General features: G+C 45.9%; 1 protein-coding gene across 1 annotated transcript in view; it reads left to right on the top strand.

The window, feature by feature from the left end:
* Nucleotides 1-7,500, top strand: part of LOC122259863 (protein sax-3) — a 231,485-nt gene that overhangs the window by 176,471 nt on the left and 47,514 nt on the right. The gene's annotated exons all lie outside the window — the stretch shown is intronic.

Below are 7,500 nucleotides of genomic sequence, written 5' to 3'. Positions count from 1 at the left end.
CCCTCACCAATCCCCAACCCTTCTCTCCTATTTCCTCCCCCTCCCTCCTTTACCCTCCCCAACCCTCATCCATCTCCTCTTCCTGCTTCACCTTTTCTTCCTCCTCCTCCTTTTTTTCCTTCTCCCTCTCCACCACTTCCTCCTTAACTTACTTCACCTCCTCCTCTTCCGCTTCCTCTCCATCCACCTCCTTCTCCTCTTCCTCCTCCCCATCCTCCTCTACCTCGCGTAACCCTCCCCCCCTCCCCCCCACCCACATCCTGAAAATACGCCCTCTCCATCAGTCGTAAGTCGCCGCAGTCATTCTCTGCCATCCATTGTCCTCGGTCGTCACTCACGGGTCGCCCTCCGTCCCGTGTGAAAAGGGACGACCCGCGAAGAAGTCGTCTCGAGTCGCTTGAGGAGATGGAATACGACGCGGGAGGAATCGGGAAGGCGAGGTTGAGGGCAGGGGAAGGGAGGGGAGGGAAGGGAAGGAGAGGGGAGGGCAGGGCAGGGTAAGGGATTGAGGGGAAGACTAATACGCTTAAAACCCTCGTCCCCTCCCGTCCCCTTTCCCCCTGTACCCCCTTTGGTCTCTCTCTCCCTCCCCCTTCCTCCCTCCCTCCTTCCCCCTCTCCCCCTTTCCTTCCTTCCTTCCTTCTTGTTCTAATTCATGCGATCCTTGGTCGTTATTCGCGTGTATATTAGGCTCAATGGGGCGTTGTAGATCGTGGGATATTGGGACTTAGTGGCGATGTAGATTAGGCTGGAATGTGTGTTGTTGGTCGTGTATCGCGGAGCAGTTATGGGGGTGAAGGTGGGGGGGAGGGGAAGAGGGGAGGCGCAGGTTGGTGATTGCAGGCTCTTTAGTGGCTCACGGCTGCTGGCGGCGTGCGGTCTGGCCTGAGTTATGCGCTCGGGGGTCTCCTGGAGTAGGAACCAGGGTGTGCGAATGTGCGTATATGGCATTGAATTACATAGTCAAATACCCACAAATGCATGTTTGCCCATGCACGCACAAAGGCACATTTAGGCAACCATGCACACGCACATGCTCTCTCTCTTACACACACACGCGCGCGCACGTTCTCTCTCTCTCTCTCTCTCTCTCTCTCTCTCTCTCTCTCTCTCTCTCTCTCTCTCTCTCTCTCTCTCTCTCTCTCTCTCCTCTCTCCTCTCTCCCCTCCTCTCCTCTCTCCTCTCTCCTCTCTCTCTCCTCTCTTCTCCTCCCCTCTCTCTCTCTCCACACACACACACACACACACACACACACACACACACACACACACACACACACACACACACACAACACACACACACACAACACACACACACACACACACACACACACACACACAACACACACACACACACACACACATACACACACACACACACACACACACACACACACACACACACACACACACACACACACACACACACACACACACACACACACACACACACACACACACACACACACACACACACACACACACACACACACACACACACACACACACACACACACACACAGCCTCAAGAATAGTCACGACATTTCGGGTTCTTCGTGACTCGCAAAGTTCACAGATTATTGGGTCATGGAGGCATGTGGTTGGGGGAGGGGGTGGAGGAGGAAGGCGAATGGGGAATGGGGAATGAGGAGGGAAGAGGGAAGAGGGAGAAGAGGGAAGAGGGAGAAGACGGGGAAGGGGAAAGAGGGTGAAGACGAGGAAGAAGGAAGAGAGATAAGACGGAGAAGAGGAAGGGGAAGATGGAAAAAGGAGTGGAAAGGAGATAAGAGGAAAAGGGGATTGGATGGGTAGGATGGGGACGGGGAGAGGGGAAGATATGAAGAGGGGAGAGGGAAGGAGAAGGGGATGAAGAAGGAATGGAAAATGAAGTCAGAGGAAAAATAAAGAGAAGTAAAAGGAAAGAGGAAGAAATTGCGATAACATCCTTATCAAACTTTTCCCTCGTCTCTCACAGCATGACACTGTATTCATTACCTCGGACTGTCCTCTTCAACTCTGTTCTCTTTTTCCCCCAAAGAATGATAGCTCTATTTATCAATTTTAGGCCACTTAACTTGCAAATTGCTCGCCATGAAGCGGGTCCTTTCAGACTTTTCCTCTTTCGGGTTTTAGTGTTTTATGTCAGGGTTGTATCACATTCGGACCTTTATATATTTTAAATGCGGATTGGGAAAAGGGAGAGGATATCCAGTTCTTCTGTATGTGTGTGTGTATGTGTTTATATTTATATATATATATATATATATATATATATATATATATATATATATATATATATATATATATATATAGACACACACACACACACACACACACACACACACACACACACACACACACACACACACACACACACACACACACACACACACACACACACACATACACACACATACATACATACATACATATACTTACACACACAGATAGATAGTACATAGATATATAGATATAGAGACAGAGACACGGAACGAATACAGTAATATACACAGGGAAAGAAAGAAGAGAGGAGAGTAAGGAAGGTAAGATGGAGATGAGAGACAGAGAAAGAGAGACAGGCACTGAGAATTAATAATAGAAAGTATACGGGAAAAAGGAAGAAGAGAGAGGGAGAAATTGAAACTGAAAATATGAATTAAATACTTTATCCTGCTTTTTTTCTCAATGTAGTTGACAAATGAAATTACATAGTACAATAATTGGCTGAGCCTTTTTTAACTAATGCTGTCTAGAAGACACCTTATAAGAATATCTTCATGAAATTATGTAGATAATTCATATACATTAGACACTGAACATAGAGGTAAAGTAAATGATGCTGCCAACATCTTAATTACTACAACATTTATGATCAACAGTTATCAATATCGTTGATTGATAATTTACAATATTACTGCAAGACTGTGATCCTGATATATGCATATAAATCACAAAGATACAAATACATCAAGAATATAGTATCCCAATCTTTATATAGCTAATAATACCGATGATAACAATATCCAATATGCTCTTTTGAAGCTTGATAGTATGTGAACTCGATCTGACGTGTTGCGGTATGCTATCCCATACTTGGTAACTGACACGTGTCTGACTTAGGGAGGATTACACGAAGGGGAGTTACAGCAGCATGAATCCACGTGCGGGGTATCTCTCATTCTCTCTGCTTTGGAGCGAGGTGTTGTGTGTGTTTTGTTGGGCATTGTAAACAAAGATTACGCAACGTGGTAGTAGCGTTTTCTTGAGTTTTAGGATCTCAAGTTGCTGTAATGCTGAGTTGTGCGAGCCATTTTTTTTTTTTTTTTATGGTGTGCTTAATCCGGTAGTGTGGCACTTTAGACCTTTGAATTGGTATTTGGGGAGTCCTTCTCAAAGCAGGCTCTAATTAGTTAAGTGGGGATAGGTGATTAAGTTATGAACTATTTTAAGGGGTCCTTCCGTAAGTCTTGAGCGAGTATGGTGTAGAATGCTATGTTGTTTACCTCTTCTGTCCTGCACATGCTTAATATGGGACTCTTTATCAAAATTCATGTCAGCAATCATCTCTAAAATTGTATGTTATCAAATTTAAGAATGAATGAGTTCCCGACCTTTAGTGGAGGGGCAGGCATGTACTGTTTTGGTATTTCATGCAAATGTCAGGAGGCTCTCTGAAACGGCACTGCCCAGCTCTCTCACTTTGGGTCCGTGGCTGCGCTGGCTGCGTTCCATGGCAGAGGTCTACGTTGAGAAAGGTCTTGCTGCCCTCGAGGTCCCAACGATTCGGGAAAACCTCTTCATGGCCGCTATGGTTGGCGATGCGAGCCCAGGGGCTTGGTTTTCTTGCGAAGACTTCCTGGCGCTTCCTGACGCGTTGGACGCCATCAACCTCCGGAGCGACGATGAGGCGCTCCAGGAAGATCCGTGTCACCTTGCGCGGGCATTGCTTCCAACTCTCTCCCGAGCCGGCTCCTCTGGAGTGCCGCTCACGCGTGAATTACTGCGCCGGCTATGATCCTCCTGGTAATCTAGGTTGCCCTCACGAGTGATTGTGTGCGTCGCGCCTCGTTGCGGAAACGGTTTCGAGAAGATGAGGGATTCTGGGCGTCATTCGGTGGTTCTCTTAGGCAGCCCTTGTTACCTTCCCTGTTAAGTCATCGACTGTTCGTGTAAATTCGAGGCCTTCCGTCAACGAATGTATTAGTCGGACAAACCTATGGCAATATGTTGACAGAGAGAGAGAGAGAGAGAGAGAGAGAGAGAGAGAGAGAGAGAGAGAGAGAGAGAGAGAGAGAGAGAGAGAGAGAGAGAGAGAGAGAGAGAGAAAGTTGGGGATTTTCAACATTTTATTTTCAACAGCAAATCTGTGCAAAGTGAAATCATACGGAAACGTCACTTTTACACTAACGTCATCCGGTGAACTTTCACACACACCTTGCCTGATTGGTCCTTATGCGCAATTATACGCGTAAAACCCAAGGGACCATTATAGTAAGGGCTAACTTGGGTGCCGTGTGGATGACGGGTTGAAGGGATTGGAGGGACGGAGGTGGGAAAAGAAGGGAAGAAGAGAATGACAGAATTAGAGAGACAGACACGGGGAATGAACGTAAGAAACACACAAGGATGGAAAGAAGAGAGAACAGCAAGAAAAGAAAAAAGGAGAGACAGACAGTGACAGAAATACGTAGAATGACTGAAAGAAAGCACATAAGGAGATAAGGAAAGGAAAGAGAGAGAGAGAAATAGAGATTGACAAAGATACTGGGAGTGAATGCAAGAAACTGCACATAAAAAAAGAAAAAGGAGAGAAGAGCAAAACATTAAGAAAAGAAAGGAAATAAAGAGAGAGAGAGAGAGAGAATGAAAGAAAGAAAGAAAGAAAGAGACATAAACAGAGCGAGACAGAAAGACAGTGAGAGACACAGACCCAGGAAGCGAATGCAAGAAAGCAAGCAAGCACGCCGCCACGCCCGAGCGGTTCCCTGCACGACCGACAGAGCTAGTGCGTCAGCCGTCCAACCTGGCATCTGCATAGTTTGTGTCCCGTGAAATTATCTCTTCAGCCGCTCGGTGGAACGACAATTTTTTTCTGCTCTCCGGTTAGGGGAGTAATTAGGGCGTCGTGCTGTTGTTGTTATTGTTATTGTGTTGACGTCCGGGGGAGGGGGAGGGGGAGGAAGAGGGGGAGGGGAGGGGGAGAGGGAGGAAGAAGGGAAGGGGGAGAGGGAGGAAGAGGGGGAGAGGAGAGGAAGTGCGAGAGGGAGAAGGAGGGAGGGAGGGAGTGAGAGAGGGGGGAAGAGGGAGGGAGGGAGGGAGGGAGGAAAGGAAAATGGAAGAGAATGAGTTGGGGAAGAGGAAGTAAAGCGAGAGCGAGCGAGAGCGAGGGAGGGAGAGAGAGAGAGAGAGAGAGAGAGAGAGAGAGAGAGAGAGAGAGAGAGAGAGAGAGAGAGAGAGAGAGAGAGAGAGGGAGAGAGAGAGAGAGAAAGGGAGAGAAAGAGAGAGAAAGGGAGAGAGAGAGAGAGAAAGGGAGAGAGAGAGGGAGAGAGAGAGGGAGAGAGAGAGGGAGAGAGAGAGAGGGAGAGAGAGAGAGGGAGAGAGGGAGAGAGAGAGAGAGAGAGAGAGAGAGGGAGAGAGAGAGAGAGGAGAGAGAGAGAGAGAGAGAAGAGAGAGAGAGAGAGAGAGAGAGAGAGAGAGAGAGAGAGAGAGAGAGAGAGAGAGAGAGAGAGAGAGAGAGAGAGAGAGAGAGAGAGAGAGAGAGAGAGAGAGAGAGAGAGAGAGAGAGAGAGAGAGAGGAGAGAGAAGAGGAGAGAGAGGGAGAGGGAGAGAGAGAGAGAGAGAGAGAGAGAGAGAGAGAGAGAGAGAGAGAGAGAGAGAGAGAGAGAGAGAGAGAGGGTGGGGGGGTGGGGGGGAAGAGAGAGGGAGAGAGAGAGAGAGAGAGAGAGAGAGAGAGTGAGTAAGAAAAAAAAGAAAGGAACAGAGAGGAAATTGCGAACTGTTGGACAGGTTTGATATCCGATGATAGAAGTCTTCAGGGAGAAAGACGAAGAGAAAGAAGTAGAAGAGAGAAACAGAACAAGAGATTTTCAAAAAAAAAAAAAAAAAAAAAAGGAGAGAAAGAAAGAAAACGAAGACAGAGAAGAAAGATAAACGGGGAAAAAGGCGAGAATCCGAGAAAGAGCGAGAGAGAGAGAGAGAGAGAGAGAAGGAGCACCACAGCCCCCCGCCGCGTCTCTCGTGGGTGGGAAGGGCTGTCCAGCGGGGAGCCTACATAATGGCGTGTCTATTTTGTTATTGTTATTATCGGTCTTACGTGCTATTCGTGCGCCACGTGTGATTATCATTTATCACCTTTCGCCTTATCTTTCCTCGTTATCCTATTTCCCTACTCTTCTTCTTCTCCCCCCCCCCCCCTAATTTCCCCCTCGTTTCACCTCGTTTCGCCTCGTTTCGCCTCCTTCCTTCCTTCCTTTTGTCTTCGTCTTCAACATCTAAATTGCCATTGATGCCGAAGACTTCCATATTAGGTCAAGCGCTGTATTTTAGTTACTTGTGATGTTGATACATTGTTATTGAATTCTTTATATGATTTTTTTTTTTTATCGATATATTGTTCAAATGACCCTTTATTTAATTAACCAATGGAATTAAGGGAGTAAATTGTTTTGAACTCTATCTCTCTTCTTTCTTTCCTTTTCTCCTCTCCCTTTCTCTCTCTTTCTTTTCCTCTGTTTATTTCTGTCTCCATTTCGTTCTTCCTTTCCCTTTTCCCCCTGTCATTTTTCCCTCTCATCCTTTCTCTCTCTCTCTATCTCTCTCTTTCTCTCTCTCTCTCATTCCCTCTCTTTCTCCCTCTCCCTCTCTTTCTCCGTCTCCCTAACTCTCTCTCTCCTTGTCTCCTTCACTCTCTCTTCCACACGTCCTACCTTCCCTCTCCTCTCGCTTTATTTACTGTTCGTTCTATGCTTCGTGTTTATTTTATTTTCTCATCTATACTCCTTCATTTCATACTCTGATGATTATCTGATATTGCAGGTTTTGTTACCTTATTTACCATGCAATATACAAGGTCGTGAATGTTGCGGTACATTATGTTCGCCGCTTTTGCCAATTATGATAATTATCGTCATTTATTATGGAATATACAAAGACAAAGGGTAATTACACGCTCGCTATTGCTGTTGTTGTTTTTGTTGTTTTTATTATTCATCATCTCTGCCGCTGCAATGATAATTAATACCCCGCTGGCTTTATTATTATATACCGTTTTTTTATTCTTTTCGTTTTCTGTTATTTGTGTTCTTCCTGTTGTTCTTATCGGTTTGATATTGTTATTCTTGTTTTTTGCTGTTCTCTCTTTTTTTCTTTTTCTCTTATCTGTGTTTTTCTTATTCTCTCCTTTTATCGTTATTCACGCTATTCTTTTTATTTTCCTCTTGTGTTATCTCTTGTTCTTCTTTATTCTCATTAGTGGTTTCCTTGTTGTTATCTTTGTTCTTAT

The sequence above is a fragment of the Penaeus japonicus genome, unplaced genomic scaffold (assembly GCF_977035675.1).
Source record: "Penaeus japonicus unplaced genomic scaffold, GWHDUDI00000001_assembly GWHDUDI00000032, whole genome shotgun sequence".
Lineage (NCBI taxonomy): Eukaryota > Metazoa > Arthropoda > Malacostraca > Decapoda > Penaeidae > Penaeus > Penaeus japonicus.
This window is presented reverse-complemented; position numbering and strand designations above follow the sequence as displayed.